The 17,245-nt window shown below is 39.3% G+C and overlaps 1 pseudogene; it reads right to left on the reverse strand.

Moving 5' to 3' along the window:
• Positions 1-237: 237 nt before the first annotated feature.
• LOC139141996 (tubulin alpha-1A chain-like) overlaps positions 238-17,245 on the reverse strand; it is a 48,173-nt pseudogene continuing 31,165 nt past the window's right edge.

Genomic DNA, 17,245 nt, shown 5'->3' on the forward strand with positions numbered 1-17,245 from the left:
GTTGCTATGATACTAATGAAGATGAATGAGGAATCTGTCGATGGTATAATACATCTGCGCAATACCTTCCACGCAGAGTGAATGTAAGAAAACATCCCGGAATAGCACAGAAAATCATATTAATTTGCATCATAACATACGTCATAAATGTTGATTTCATGTTTTGATATAAAAGAAACAAGAAGTGATTTTCCCAAGACAGCGAGTGTTCATTTAATAACTCAGACACAGCAACCATTATGAGCACCGAAGGTTTTATTCAGAAGAACAAAGTTTGAAGAGAGAAACATTCATAGTACAGTAGTTCGCATCGCTTGGAAAGATGTCACAATTCTATCAAAGCCTGTCGAACTTGCAGTAAGTGTTTAATTTAGCACTATCCGTTGATCTGGAATGACTTTTGCAATACAAACAATTCATCGATACTGCCTGAAATGTTGTTCTTATACACCGAGTCTTAAAGTGACTGCCTTTCCGCTGAAGGTGCACTGCGTGACTGGACGGAGTTGACAAATATTTTATTCATGACGAGTCTTTCAGAAACAAGCCAGAACGAGAAAAAAGATACAAAAGAAAGCAGGGAGGTCAGAGTCCGGACGAAAACTCTCTAGTATTCCTCGCCCTCTTCTTCGCCTTCACCCTCGACGGAGTCGACACCGACTTCTTCGTAGTCCTTCTCCAGAGCTGCCAAATCTTCACGGGCCTCGGAGAATTCACCTTCCTCCATACCCTCACCCACGTACCAGTGGACGAAAGCACGCTTGGCGTACATCAAGTCGAACTTGTGGTCAAGACGAGCCCAGGCCTCGGCGATGGCTGTGGTGTTGCTCAACATGCAGACGGCACGCTGTACCTTGGCCAAGTCACCACCTGGTACAACAGTTGGTGGTTGGTAGTTGATACCCACTTTGAACCCAGTTGGACACCAGTCGACGAACTGGATGGTACGTTTGGTCTTGATGGTGGCGATGGCTGCATTGACGTCTTTTGGTACAACATCCCACGGTACAACATACAGCAGGCCATGTACTTGCCGTGACGTGGATCGCATTTTACCATCTGGTTGGCTGGCTCGAAGCAAGCATTGGTGATTTCAGCGACAGACAACTGCTCATGATAGGCCTTCTCGGCAGAGATGACTGGTGCATAGGTAGCCAGTGGGAAATGGATACGTGGGTAGGGCACCAAGTTGGTCTGGAACTCTGTCAAGTCGACGTTGAGGGCACCATCGAAACGCAGAGATGCGGTGATGGAGGAGACGATCTGGCCAATCAGACGGTTCAAGTTGGTGTAGGTTGGACGCTCGATGTCCAGATTACGACGACAGATATCGTAGATGGCTTCGTTGTCAACCATGAAAGCACAGTCAGAGTGCTCCAAGGTGGTATGTGTGGTCAAGATGGAGTTGTAGGGTTCAACCACTGCAGTGGAGACCTGTGGAGCTGGGTAGACGGCAAACTCCAGCTTGGATTTCTTACCATAGTCAACAGACAGACGCTCCATCAACAGGGAAGAGAATCCAGAACCGGTACCACCACCGAAGCTGTGGAAGATCAGGAAACCTTGGAGACCGGTACATTGGTCAGCCTGTGGGAAAAATAAGATATTATTGCGTCATGTAACGCTATACTGGATATTGTCTGGATACTAGTCTGATTTGATAATAATAAAATCAACGTGAAACAGTGTTGAGCATGAGGGTTGTCTTATGTAACTTAGATGTAACTAAGAAGTTGGCGTATGACGATTGATAAACCGTTGACGATTTGGTCCTCCGAGAAATACAATTTTAAGGGTTTTTGTTTCAGCACAACGCCATCACGTGTACTGTAGAAGAATCAGATTTCAGTCCCTAGCAGTACATTACGATATTGTACCGGATCTGAGTCATTCAAGATTGAGAAAAACAATTATGATTGACAGACGTATTCAGCACTTTGCTTAGCAACTAAAGTCACAGACAAATATAGATGTCTAAAAGTCATACATGTATTTGCGTTTCATTGATGAGGAGATAATGGCGTACCATGACCTTGATAAAATAGGCATCTCAATACAGGATGGTGATTGTCTGAAGTACCGATCTAATAGCAAGCATTCTGTCTTTCTAGCTTAAGGTAGTTCGTGCCGCGAAAACGAAACTTTTGCTCAAATTTTCCTAAAGCAAATTTTCAATCATTCTCTTTCAAAAAAAAAAAAAAAATCGGAAATCGGAAAAGATTTGCTACTAGAGAGAAAATTTCCCAATATTTACCAACATTTGAAAATCAAAATGGCCGCCATCCCTGTGTTTTTTCAATGCGAAAATAAAATTCCCGATTTTCACAAAAATATTAAAGCCCATACAACTTCATTTACTCCATAGACTTCATGATAAGCCCCCATAAATGGTCGGCCAAACGAATATACAGTTTTAGAGTCCGAATATCCGTCCTTCAGTGAACATATTTTAGGATATTGGTTGTGAACTGACTCATACAAAAAATACCTTTGATTACCAGCATTGTTGGCCGAACAATGACTTATAAGTTTACGAAATCAGTGGCACGGAATCTCACCGTGCATTTATTTTGTTACAGTAGACTAAGCCGTCACATGATTTGAGACTGAAAGAACTTCAGCAAATTTCGATAAAACTTTGGTCATAAGCATTTTCAAACAAAGCAGTGACATCTCACGAGTTTCAGTGCTCTGTGAAATCAATATATCTGTCTCATTTGGTTGTGGGACTAAAACAATCTTTCACTCACCAGTTTTCGTACTCTGTCCAGGACCAGGTCGATGATTTCCTTACCAATGGTGTAGTGACCACGGGCATAGTTGTTGGCGGCGTCTTCCTTGCCGGTGATCAGCTGCTCAGGGTGGAAGAGCTGACGGTATGTGCCGGTACGCACCTCGTCTGAGGAGCAAACACAGAAGTAATCAATTTAAGCCTTCTAGGTAATAAAATAATGATTCTATTATCACAGAACAGACTGAAGAGTATATTGATCAATGAATTATCTTCTTTAATGAGAATTATATTGGTAGAATAGTTACCGATTACTGTTGGTTCCAAGTCGACGAAGACGGCACGGGGGACATGCTTGCCGGCACCGGTCTCGCTGAAGAAGGTGTTGAAGGAGTCGTCACCACCACCGATGGTCTTGTCACTTGGCATCTGACCGTCAGGCTGGATACCGTGCTCCAGACAGTACAACTCCCAGCAGGCATTACCGATCTGGACACCGGCTTGGCCAATGTGGATGGAGATACACTCACGCTGTGAAAACGAAGAGGAACACAGATGACATGACCTAAGTACAAAATGAGCTATGCTGCCAAGCAGAGCATCAATTGCTGAACCAAGTAATTGTAGATGCAAAACTGACAAGTACAAATCGAAAGTACCGTCGTGGTCAAGTTCAGCTAGTTTCTAAGGGTTACAAGGCAGCTCGATGAAGAAACCAAGGAACCGGATAAGCGAAAGTACATTTGTGAAGTTCATTTGTGGCGTACTTTGTAAAAGATTGATACTTACCATGTTGCTTGATCGTTGTTAAACTTGAAAATTCGTCGCTGGAAACAAACGTACAGTCTTACGTTGACCGCTTTGACGTCGGGTTTGTAAGATAGAATACAAATCATAATTCCAGCTAATTCCTTTTTATACAGTAGTACGGGCATCAGTTACTGGGCAACCTGGACTCAAGAGCGGTGATTGGACAATACAGATCACATGATTACTCCTCGGCATCATGTGACTTTTATCGCCTGGGCAACGCCAAGCTCTAGTCGCCGCCGTCCACTCGGGTGAAACAAAGGAATACTCATAATCGATCATTGAATGCGGGACACTTATTGCAATGTAATGCGAGACTCTCATTCAAGTTTAAGTACCGCTGAGAGTAATCATCAGGCATCCCGGCAACCATCGACAAAACTCTCGTGTCGTCGACCCAACAAGGTGTTTACGACGTACTTATGACGGTCCAGGTATTGTTCTTATTGTCAACGCTATAGACCAAACACGAGTTTTTGCAGAGCTGTTGAGATCATAACTGGAGGAGAGAATCATCGAAAATATGATCTTTGTCGGACATTCAGGTTGTCTACTATATCACCAAACTTTTTCTGTTGTTGCGCATCAATAATGACGCAGCAAACTTATTGACTCGCTCACACATTCAGTACACAAACCGAATTATGAGTTTTCGGTGCCTCGGTGTTGACACAACATTTATGTATTGCTTCGAATAATAACATACTCGATCGTTGTACAGACTAGAAGGGGACTGCTGTTACCATGGCAGCAATTATAATGTACGGTTGGACTCAGACCATAAGAGCGATCTTTGGCAAAGTGACGTGTGCATTCCGATGGGAAATTTAAGGGGCAGCATTCCGTTCGACCAATACACTTTAAAAAACGATGTCTACCACCATAAAACATTGTGACACAATAAAACGAGCCGGTTGATATTGTCGCTTGTTAATGAGAATCGGAAAGAATACTACTGTGTGATTATGAACGACACTATACAAAATGATTCGATTTGAGAGAGAGAGAGAGAGAGAGAGAGAGAGAGAGAGAGAGAGAGAGAGAGAGAGAGAGAGAGAGGAGAGAGAGAATATTTTTGTTAAAGCTAATAAGTAATCAATAATCACAAATCCAAGTGATGTTCTGTAGAAATGGACAGGGATGTACATAAAATGAACACTTGCAAGAGGGCCAGCCATCTCATAATTTACATCTAAGCCAGACGACTGTACAAGCATAGCACCTTGTTTGTCACGGGGAAGCGTCAGGTACAATGCCGAACAAGATAACTCAAATATTAGAACATGATCAAAGTGTTAGGTCTAGTCTGTTGATAAGCAAGGTTGTTTGCGGAGCGAGGTCATACTTGATCGAGTCATTCCGAACTGAAGGGGTTGTGTTTTGCTATGACTATGAGTTTGACGTCCTGAGTAAGACTGTCACGGAGATCGATACTTTTACATCTTACATTAACTTAATGCTCGACTGAAATTCTTTGCTGTGTTGATCATTCCACGGTATACGTTAATGACGCAACAATACACACAGCATCATACGAAAAAGTGTAAGTCGTTGTAGCGGATATATAGCAAAACATAGATAGCCCACTATATAAAAAAATAGGAAAATGCTTTCTTATTTCACGATGAGATTATGTCTAGATCCCGTGCAGTGTTTGTGTTACCTAATAAATGTTTGTACAGTCGTTATTTTTTATCATCATTAATGTTTTTGAAAATTTTGTTCACCGTGTTTCTCTGAAGTGTAGAGATCTGTGTTGTGCATTCAACAATTGCGAGCACAGCAGATAAACATAAACGGGGTGTTCATCAAAAAGAGGTAGCGATCGGAAAATGTTGAAACCACGATGAAAAGTTCACAAGTAAGTTTGACGCGCTTGCGCTTGAAACGAAATTGGTCGTTACATTTTGCCGCCAGCTGCAACATTTAGAGATAATAACTGCGTCTAGCTTTTTAAGGAAAAACCCGCGAAATAAAGGATCCATCCATCCAAGTCGAGTCAAAGAATCTTGAGCGATCGTAAAATGTCTGTACAAGTCAAGTATCGATCGTTTACATAATAACCATAATTTGTAAACAAAATAAAAGAACGTAGGTTGATTTGTTCCTCATAAAACGTATGCTGGAGATTTCAAGGGACGCATATGTGGAAGTGTCATTTTATTAAACTGACGTCACTCTAGACATCGATTCGAGAAAGAGTCGGATTTCTCGGTTAGATGTCGTATGGGGATCTATCATGCGCAAGGAACGCTGGGAATGCATCCAAAGCTCTTCATGGCTCAGCGATGTGAGCAGATTACAGAATAGAAGACGGATTAATCACTGTAATAATTAGGGAAATCAAACGTGACGTCATAAACGGAAATAAAATTGGAATTTTTCTTGAAAACGAAGGTAAAAAATATAGCGTCATCTGATTGCGCAAACAGACACGGTCAATGATAGACAATCACTACAAACTTGACCGGCTGTCCTCTATCTGATTCATACACACATCCCATACTACGCTTTCACAGAAATTATTCACTCATCAGAAATTAATTCACTCGCCAGATCAAAAAGTTCCCTTTGTACAAACGTTTGATGCATTGTCCGGTAGTTTTGCGATGTCAGTCAATATACAGCTTTCGGTTCTACTCCTAAAATCACCATGATGTCGAAATACGTAGTGTTCAACTTGTCAATCAGTCCTGTATGTATTTAATGTCCAATGTATATAATAGACCGAACAAGGGACCGTTGGCAGGAGGCCATTTCCCCGACGTCAGGTGAGCAAATGGTTTCCTGCCCCGATGGTACATAGTCCCTTGTTGTGGTTATGTTTTTTACATGCCTCTCATACAGCAGTCCAAATTTTTGTGTTCATCTGCAAATGACACTCCGACGTTTTATTCCATGACGGACCAAAAACTATTAAAGGATAGAACGATTTTCATCATCAAACGGCGCAGTGATATATTTAAAACCCTGTTGTGCGGTTTATCTACTTTTTATACGTAATTCTTTGAACCGATTGATTTGATCATTTTTAAATAACGAAGATTTCAAGTGAAATTCTATAGCAGTTCGATGATAGTTAGTTTGACGACTAGAATACCCATTTGTCAACGATAACATTGAACAAAGTAGGTGAGCTGAGTAAGCAAACGTTCCTCTTTTCTAAATAAAGAAATTATAAAGAATTATAAGAAGTTATTATATTTACAGTTGTTGGCCCTTTAACTGTCGTGTGAACGCTTGGAATTGTCAGAAAAGTCCAGACTAATAGAAGGGGACCGGAACTTGATCACGCAGAGAGATGGCTGAATAGGATACAGACTATTTGCGTGTGAAACTGATAATTACAGAAACAAATTCAATCAATTCAGAACGAAAATGGAAAAAAAATCACGTTTGAGTGTAGGTTTAGGTTAAGTTGTTCTGACCCTGCTTCGAGAATAGGTCCAAGGTGAATGGTAATGATTCAAACTATACTGGAGTGTCCACCATCGGGCTATTCATACTATACTTCGCTACTGACAGAAACAATTAACAAGTCTGATTAAGTCTGCGTACGTTATCGCTCGACGATCGGCAGTCGGCTGACGTTGGACTTCACAATGTCCACTCATATCATAATTGCGATGCCTGCTGTTAATGTACTGAACAAAGACATTTTTATCATGTAATTAAACGGAAAGCTTATGTTTGTCTTTTAATTATCCCCATTCATGAAATGTTGTTTGTTATCGAACGGTCAGGAAAAGAAGCCTGAGCACGCCTGATGTCCACCAACCACGGCCAAGTCTATCTATACGGTATAACTATCGGGATACGAATGAAAATGATATGTTTTGGAACGTTTCTACATCGATATCATCTTTCATCCTTAGTGACGTCATAATGCAAAATTTGTAAAGACTGGTCCAAGAATCGCACACTTGTGTATCATCTATAATGATGGGATATGGCTTTCATTTGAAATTTGCGATGGCTCATTCGATGTTGAACCGTAGCATATTTAGTATATTCACATGTGCAATGTGTCAGCTAATATTTTGAGTATCGAAAGCGAAAATGGAAACAATTTATATTCGGTGATGGATGGTATCGATATTAGTTTATTACAGTGATATCGCAACTGACGATGGCGTACGATGTTCTCTGCAAGACGACCGCTCAAAAATTATCTAAAGTGACCGTAGAGGGCTCTGAATAGCTCGTTTCCGAGTGGAGTCCACGTCCCGGGTCCACGTCAAGGTCCGGTTGACATGACAGTTTACAATACTCACTAATGCCAAACACTATTGGTAAGGGGAGACAGCCAAATGTGAGTAGGGTCCAGCAAAACCTTAAGTACAAATCAACATCCAGTTGTTCGTCTTCTATATGGTCCCCTAAAAGAAACTCAACGGAGTGACTTTGTTAGCCACAATAAATTTCATCCTATGTGCATTTTACTGATTTTACCGTTACATACATGGCATGGCGCCTCTTTTCTTTAAATCCATAATCCAGAATTATTTACAATCCAGAATTATGTAAATAATTCTGTCCTTTCACATTTTTCGATTAAAAAAAATTCCCTTACTGTAATAGTTACACCGGATAAGTTACTGAATCACGGACAGTAGGAAGTTGCTGTATAAGTGGTTGAAACATGTTCGATTATGTCACGCGGCGTGACGCGGAGCTGGCGAACCATGTCAGTTGTCTAAATGGTAAAAACTGATAGATCATGCCTTTTCCCTTTTATATGAAACTAAGCTAACCCCGTTTGGTTGCGTTCCGTCGATGTGAGTTGACCTGACTCTGATAATTCTTGCGAGGGCGCTGTTTGTCTTCGTTCATACGGACTACAGTGTGCATGTATGTACAAAACAGAAGAACGTTATATTTGATCACAAACAAGAAGAAATTTCTCCTTGTCTATGTTTTGATACAGTGCTACTCTGAGATCAATGGACGGCGACCTCATTATCTATTAGAAAGGTTGCACCGTACAATTAATATTCACACGACAACACCTAAAGGGTCAAAAGAAGCTGTCTGTCATCAATTTGCGTAATTTGAAAATCCAGACTTAAGTTATTCGGAATCATAAAAGTTGCTGAGACAGAAATTGGCAAAGCTTCTTCTATCCTGCTCCTGTGCTGAACACATAAAGACTGAAAAAATGTTGCCATCTACAAGAAGCGTATGTGAATGATCATATAATTGCTCAACCAGGTTGCATACACGGTATGTAGAAAAATACAAATCTATTCCCGCGTCCATCATACCAAGGCTTCCGCGATACTAAATGTTGAGTACGTGATTGCTTTTGCAAAAACAAAAAGATAACAACATTTTATTCTTGACATGAAAACCGTCAGAAAAAGGATGTTTTTTCCTTGAAGATTACCGTTTACTCTCTTCGTCTATGACGTCATCGGTCACCGAGGACAGATCAGCCGACGCCACACACAACCTCCATTGTTGTGAGTCGAACACGTCTCTTTGAGACGGTTAACCCTATTGCACTATTTTGTTTACAGCCTGTTCTTGTTCTCTTCGCTTAACAAACACACAAATTGTGTAACCTTTGACCCTAGCTATTGTGCGCTATCGTTGTAAATCATGTTAAACGCTCTTCCAATTCTTACCTGTGAGTCGGTTAGTGCGATGACCGGGCACGGACCCTGGACACGTCACGATCCGCCCAACTGTATGCTGATGGCAGTAGACATTTGTTTGTTCATTAAAGTTCCATAAGCTGTAACTTTTGACATTTTTTTCCCTATTTTTGTTTTCAATGATGACTTACTTATGTTAATTTTCCTACCAAATAACGCAGAGTCACACATTAGTTGGGATCACAACGCATACTATAGGCCAACAACGAGCGATTTTATGTCGCCAATTTCCATTCTTGTCCGGACTGGAATACAACAATGTTGACACACGAAATGCTACGTAATTCTTCATGTGCGCATGCGCATACCGTTCTACTCACATTCAACATGGCGTCGCTCAGCAGAAAAGCGTACTACTAGCGTCCAGCGGGCCGCCGAATACCTAGTGATTCTGCTAAGAAACAGGCTAAAACTAGACGGAATGCTGGTAAAATAAATATCTGGGAAGACATAGATGGCTGGAAGACAGTTAAAGAAGACAACAGTTTGCAGTCAAATGCCGAAGTTGCACGATTTCTGATCGACCAGTAAGTACACCCACCGTCCATAAGCGAAGTTAAGCCGATATTTCATGATGATGGTCGCTTTGTTTGGTGGCATGATATTTGATGCGTTCTTTTTATGCAAGTCGATGCTCGGACAGTATTGAGAAATTGTGATTAAATATACGAAAATGCCCTCGATTTTATGACTGCCTTTGTCTTGATTCCGTTGTTATGAATTGACGTGCGATGTGGTGTAGTATAAACCGCGTTCATTGTATTAACTTCCGTTGAAACACAGTCCCTCTGTGGATCATGGATAGAGGGACTGTGGTTGAAACTTGAATCGTGACCGTCAACCCACGAAGTTTATACAAATAATTAGAACGCCACTCGGTACAGATTCTTTTTGGACAGTGATAAAAATCATAGTAGTTGTAACTTGTCATGTAAACGCACATGCGTGTGATGGTAAGTCTCCAAATTGTGTTTGCATTTTTTCAGATAATTGTCCATTTCTGCCTGCCTGTGCCTGTGAATGCATCGTAAACAGATCACATCTTGTTAGTGCAAAGTTTAATTTTTTAACCCTGTTCATCGAGCCGTTACCCCAGCCATGGAGCTGGGCTCCGTGCAGTTTTGTAACATTTTCATTCAATCAGTGCTTCCCTGTTTCTGAGTGTTATAAAGTGGGGGACTGGTGATGTACATCTTGTGACAATGTTCAAACGTGTGTGCTGGGGAAGGGGCAGGTACATTCAGATGTAAATGTTATATTTGCGTATAAATGTGAACTTTCGTGTATTTCTCTTTTCATGGCACTGAAATGAGTCACAAAGTACTGCCATAGTATTTTAAACTTATGCATCGACTGCTGTGAAAAATAGGACATGACAAGGAGGTAGGAAGAGATAGGGTAACAGAGATTATTCAGGCTTATCCTTTACATTTTTTCACACAAGGTACTATGCAGTTCAACCTGTCAGCGTTTCCCCCTCCACTGTAATGCTGTAAGTGCACCTATGATGTCAACCCCAGGTCCAAACAAAGAAACTCTACAGAAAATATCAGCCCCTGAAGTGTCTGAAATATCAATGGATTCGGATTGCAGGTAAATTTTTAAAAAGTTGTACTTTCTATCAGTAGTAGGTCTATGCAAAATATTTTTTCCCGTATTATAATGAGTGCAGCTGCTGTAGTGGAAGACATACCAGCTAGTAATTCTGATAGTTGCAGTCAGCATTGCATTTGACTCCATTGTGTTTTCTTTCAGTATTAAGGTTGGCAGCACAACACTGACAGGCATGTCTACGATTGAAGACAGTGGCAGTGATTCAACAGATGGACATAGTGGTGTACCCAAAATGTATGCAACATTATTTATGATTTCTTATAACTGTTAGAACATAACCAGTGAGCCATTTAAAGTGATACATCCAGTGTGTGCAAACTCAGTATTCATGATATTCTGTCTTAGCTTAGGCATTAAGATCAAATCAGATCTGTAAGTTTTAATGTTTAATAATGTTCAATGTTGTTTTTCATGGAGGTATAAACTGACTGTGTTAATGTTGCACGGTCGTGAGCAATGGGTGTATATCAGACAAATATTCACAATGTGTGTGACTGTTGTGTAACTGTCCACTGGTATATGAAATTACAATTTACATGAGAACCTCTGAGCCCTCTCAAAATAGTAAACTCTATCAAAATGCTCTTCTATGTTTGTTATCATATATGAAGCTCTAATTTTCCACTTACACAGGAAAGAAGAAAAGATAAAGAGTGTGAAGAAGATGTCAGAGTCATTCATTGACCCATTGGAGTAAGTTTATATTCTTATCTTGAAAATACATGTACTGTACTGTATTGCGTAAAAGTGGAAGTTGTACTCAGGCAATGTTTGCAGTCATACAGCAGCATATGAATTCGAGAGTTGACAAAGTTACACTTGTACCACTGAATTATAATACTATTGGTGATCTAACATTGTTTATCACGTGTGACCATAGCATTCAACAGTAGAAATGTATTTACTTTGTTCAGATAACTGTTACTTCTTAGATGTGACTCAAGAATGTGATACTGAAGATGATGGTGGAGTTGATGCTGAGAATGATGTTTATTTGTAGATTCTTTCAATTTATTTACTAAGGTGAAGTGACAAATTTGCATAGACAAGTGTTGTTAATCATTGTTACATGAACAACTAAGTTTTGAAAAATATTAAAATGATAAACATTGATTTTCCCATGCAGAGAGAACAAACTCAGATCTGAAACACTCACATGATATTTGGCACACAGCAAAGAACCTTGGAAAAAAAATAGTAAAGGTAAAGTGAAGCCTTGTTCCCATTTGCTGTAAGTGTACATGGCACATGGAGCAATAGTTTGATATGTAGCCCTTTATGTTTTTTGTATGCTATGACAATCAATTCTAATGCTAACTTTTATGGGATCAGTCAGCATCCATTGCATGCATGTATGTACTCTGACTTGGATATTGTCATAAATTGTAGGAACGATTTCATGCTAATTGATGTGCCAGCTGCAAAAACATAGAAAAGAGCTAAAACAATGGGAAAGAGGTCAGAAATCAAACTTGCCAACTGTCTTGTTGTATGATGATTGGCTTGTAGGTACTTGAGTAAGAGCCTATGCCGATTTGTGGTTTTATGTGCAATTTTCTATTTTACTATTTTCTTAATGTGTGTGTTACTTTAAAGCTTTTGTTTGGTTACAGCAATACTGAGACCAAATAAACATGGTACAATATATTCCACAAATACATGTATTCTGTGCAAACTTGGAATGTAGTGCCATTGACACAAAAATCTTCCCAGTCCTAACTAGTATATCATGTTTATTTCTCATGGCATGGAAGGCAAGTTTGTAAGCCATTTGTCATGTGCAAAATGTCTGCTGACCTTCATTAGAAATTTGAAAGTATTTTCATGACTTGATCGCGTTGTTGACAAAACATTCAAAACTTTGTATTTCAGGCTGGTCAAGTCAAGGAGTGCAGATTACTCCTGAAGTGGAGCAAGGATATTGTAAACCATTTTTGGCACTGTTGTAAAAATGCATCAAACTATGAACAGTTTCTGGTAAGTATCTTATTTGTTTGTGTAAACATTATTAACGTGTAACACATGATTTGAAGGCAGATCACAAAGAGACAGTATTCAGAGAATGTAAGTAATGCAAACTTTGAATCTCCGCACTAACTGCAAGTATATGTATAGAAAACGTATTTGTGTCATTGAAATACTGATGGTGGACAGATGCTTAATTGTCACAACAGCTCCCTTAATTCTACTACATGTAACACTAGAAAAACTGGCTAAGTCAAGTAAACTTGAATATTCAGTAACATTTACAAAGTAATTCAACGCACCTAATGTAGCAGCATATTGTATCTCATTTTTTCAGGGACTATGGTGTGGAGTGTTGCACCATGTTTGTGGTGAACATTCATGGATACTTCCGTATTGTGAGGGTGTGAATCAGTGTAACCATGGTCCCCTTACAGATGATAAAGAGAGAGAGAGTGGTTGAAAAGCGATAGCCCAGCTCATGTTGCCCTGAGAAAAATTGTTCTGGACAAAACCCTCCTGAAGAAGATTCCATACTATCTGAATTTCAGGTAATAATGTAAAACATGACATCGTAACGCCCTCACCCCACCCTACCTCAAATGTTTGAAATCACCCTAATTCAATGTTGGCATACCTAATGTAGGTGTTAATCAGGCTGCTGCACAATAGTGTGCATGTAATTTTGAAATGATGACAGATATTTTGACATCAGCAGTGTCATCTGAATGTACTACATTTATGTACATTGCCAGATTTTGTTGCATGGCCGTTTCATAACAAAAGGAGTGCTAGTATGTCAGTAAAAATGCTATTCTAAAGGTAACTCTTTACCAATTTCTGTGATCAAAACATTTGACCAATTTTTAACTTCTTTAACTCATTTGCATATTTCTGAAATCATCAAGTTCATTTGAACAAGTTCACTTCAAACCATTGTTCATCTGCACATGTACACAAGATGGAAGGTGCTGTGGTTCTCAAGTTTTTGTAATCGACCAACAGATATACAAGAACACATGTCCATCCATGAATACTAGTACATGTATACTTACATAGATTTGGTACAAACATACATATGACACTCATGTATTTCAGTCTAGTGAGCAAAAAAAAATAAATTTCTTTCTGATCAGCACCTTCCAGAATTATGTACAATACATTAATTTGAACTGTTGAACACGTTTGGAAAGCCGACTGACTGACCTGAGCAAATACAAAATAAATGCACATCACCTCCCCAATTTTGGAAATAAGCCATGGCCAGAACCAATTCTTTTTTTTCTGTGGCCTGACAGCTCCAATAAACCATTTTCGGAATCTCATGAGACCTTGCATGACTGTGCAGTTTCATGGACATGTTTACAGGACAAACAGCGCCTGGCCCATTGCACTAAATACAGCAGAAAAGCTACAATTTTTGTAACTCTGCACCCACTCCAATTTCAAAGACTTGTACTGCTTGGCTGGCAACCCATTGCTAGTGTAATTACAATGTATGTAAGTCTTGCAAGATATCATAATTGAGTGGTAAATCATCTGTTGCCATCTATAAAAATGGTGATGTGAGCTGAAATACAAATGCCACTACTAGGTCTTTATATCTGAATATGTATGTCTTTGGAGGGGGTGACATGTCAAGTGTTATCGTTTACAATTTTTGTTTCACATTCTTCATTTTCCAGGCACACAGCTGAACGTGAGCAATTTCAACAAAATGTTCTAATGTATGCTGCAAAGAGGTTTGCTTACAAACCACCAGTATATAGAGTTGGAAATAGGTTGGCTGCTCTTGACCACAATGTACACCACAACAGAGAAGTGAGAAAGACAAGAAATGGTGAAATGATGTGAGTTATATTGTAAAATTAGACAGGAACATAGTCTTCCGTTGTTTGAGCAACTGAGATACACCTTACAGCCTGTCTATCCTGACATCAAGTGCAAAACAACATGTATGTAAATGCAGCCAAGAGAGGGTCAATGAATCAACAGTACCTGTGCTAAAATTGTTTCTATCGAAAAGTGCCAGTAATTATGCTTTTTGCAAAATTATAAACTACAGTATGAAATTAATGGGTTAGAGATGTAAACTTGTTAAAATGAATTGGATTGCTTCAATAATGAGCAACTTTGTAAATGTTTCCACAAATGTGATTGTTTTCATGGGCAACCAAAATACCAGTCACATGTCAGCCTTGCCAACCCTCCCCCGTTTATCAAGTAAACTCTTCACGGTTGAAAAATAATTTCCACACTGATATTATTTTAATGATACAAGAGATAAAGTTTTGCTGAACCTGTTTGATAGAGCCAAAATCATAAATATTCTTTATAGTTTCATCAATAAATTATTTATCAATGTTTTAGGTATCACAGACACTTCAACAAGAAGAGTGGGAGATGGTCTGCAACACCAGTAAAGGTTGACAAACCATACTCTTACATCAGAGACGTAAAGAAGATAATCCTGCAAGAGGCTGCAAGATCATCAGGGTATGCAAAGAAAGATGGAGCTACAGGGTCCAAGGAGAATATCCTCACATCTGGCAGCAATACCACCACCACCTACTGCTTCCATTGTTCAGGAACAGAAATCAAAAGAACATAGAGGAGCTATTGCCAAGTATAGTGTGTCGAACAAAAAATGTCAAAACTCCAAGGTAGATCAGAAATAAAGGGACTGAGAAAACTGGTTTGCCAGGGGTTATCTAAGTCTATGCAGATGAAGTGTTGGGGCAAGGGGACACATCTTTTCATCTGCCTTCATTTGTGTTCATCAAAAGCCATTACTCACGTATGCTTAGACGGAGTTCTGTCCACAGTTGGGTCAAAGACAGTGAACTGTAACTTTTATGTACACATTCAGGTACCAATACTCTCATTGTCATCACTAGGTCATCGGCCGTGTCTTGCTATTGTGTCAATCAACTACAGTTTCTTGTTCTACTTCTTCAAGCATGTTTAAACACTCAGTAGTCAGGGTGTCAACAATCTGTGTATATTATGTAGCAAGCAGTGTTGTTGAATATTGAATTTCAATCTGGATGTCAGTCTTCAATAATGAGAATGTGTATTACAACATTACAACCATAACTGTATGCATTTCACTATGCATAGGGAGTAGAACAAGAAATGTAGTTGACACACAGACAAAAGTAAAGGAAACACATGTATTATGAGAGTTACATCTGTAGTGCTAATTTCAAAGATGGCAACTTTTCCCATGTATGTGACATACTCATGTGCAGTGAATTTCCACAATGTTTTGACATGGTATGAGGTAGCTTTATGAATGACAAATTTTCAACTTCTTGCATGAGCAGTACTAACGAGGCAAATATGTGCAATACTACCACATGGACATAACATGGATTCTACTAATCCAGTTTTCTTATGGCACAATCAGGGAACACTTAGGAATATTTACATTTCATGTTTTTTGGATAGAGTAGGACTTTCAGGCTTTCCTTAGGTTTTCCTGAAGTGTTAGCTTCCATACTAGCCACATGTATAGCAAAGGAAGCTATTCTTATAGGCTGAAAAAATGTCCATCACTGTATGTATATATGTCCATCCATCCGTCCATATCAAATGAGGGAAAAAAGGCAGAAGTGGTAAAAATCATGAAACTTCGGAACTGTTGGCCAGATTGAGTTGATCTTTACTTTGTAGTTACCTTAGGTAGCCTCTATGTAAATTTGGTCATTTTGTGATGATATCTGCAATTTTCTATTTTCAGTGATTTTTCCATTATTTTTTATGACCTTTGACCCACAGCCAGTACCTTAGTGCAGGCATGGAGCTCCTACTACCTCCATGGTGCAGGAGAGACACCATATTCTCATTTTGCATTTACCGGCAGAGTAAGCAATCAACTTTCTTTTGGATATGGACCACTATGGGGCCAAAAATTAATTTCCTAATTTTGGGGTGATCCCTTACCTATGCAGCTCATTGAAGCTGTAACTTGTGGCAAGTTTTCAGTATTCTGCTTCTGTATATCAACTTCTGTGTCTGACTGTAATCTGTCATGCTGAAATTTCGAGTATTCTTGTAGTCAGCACAGATTGTATGTGTGTAGTAATCATTGTTTATTGTTTACAAATGAATTATAGTCCGGACTTGAGTACAATTTTGAACAATAACAATGTAGATTATACTTATATATAGGTTGTGTTGATATGCTAAATACTTGGCATTAAATTAAAGTTTTGAGATTCAATGCAGAAAAGTGTAAGGAAACCACAAAAAAAAAGTTCTAAAAAATAGCCAAAAGATAAAGCTTATTGAGCTTTAAAATATGCACATGCCTAATTCTAGGCAAATGAAGTGCTGGAGGTCATGTTTTCCCTTGAACATGGCACAGTAAAGGACTAAAATTTATCCCCTAATTTCAGTGTGACCCTTGACATTATTCACATCCAGGTACCTTATTTCAGGCTACATAATCGTGTCAGGGATCTGG

The sequence above is a fragment of the Ptychodera flava genome, chromosome 10 (genome assembly GCF_041260155.1).
Source record: "Ptychodera flava strain L36383 chromosome 10, AS_Pfla_20210202, whole genome shotgun sequence".
Classification (NCBI taxonomy): domain Eukaryota; kingdom Metazoa; phylum Hemichordata; class Enteropneusta; family Ptychoderidae; genus Ptychodera; species Ptychodera flava.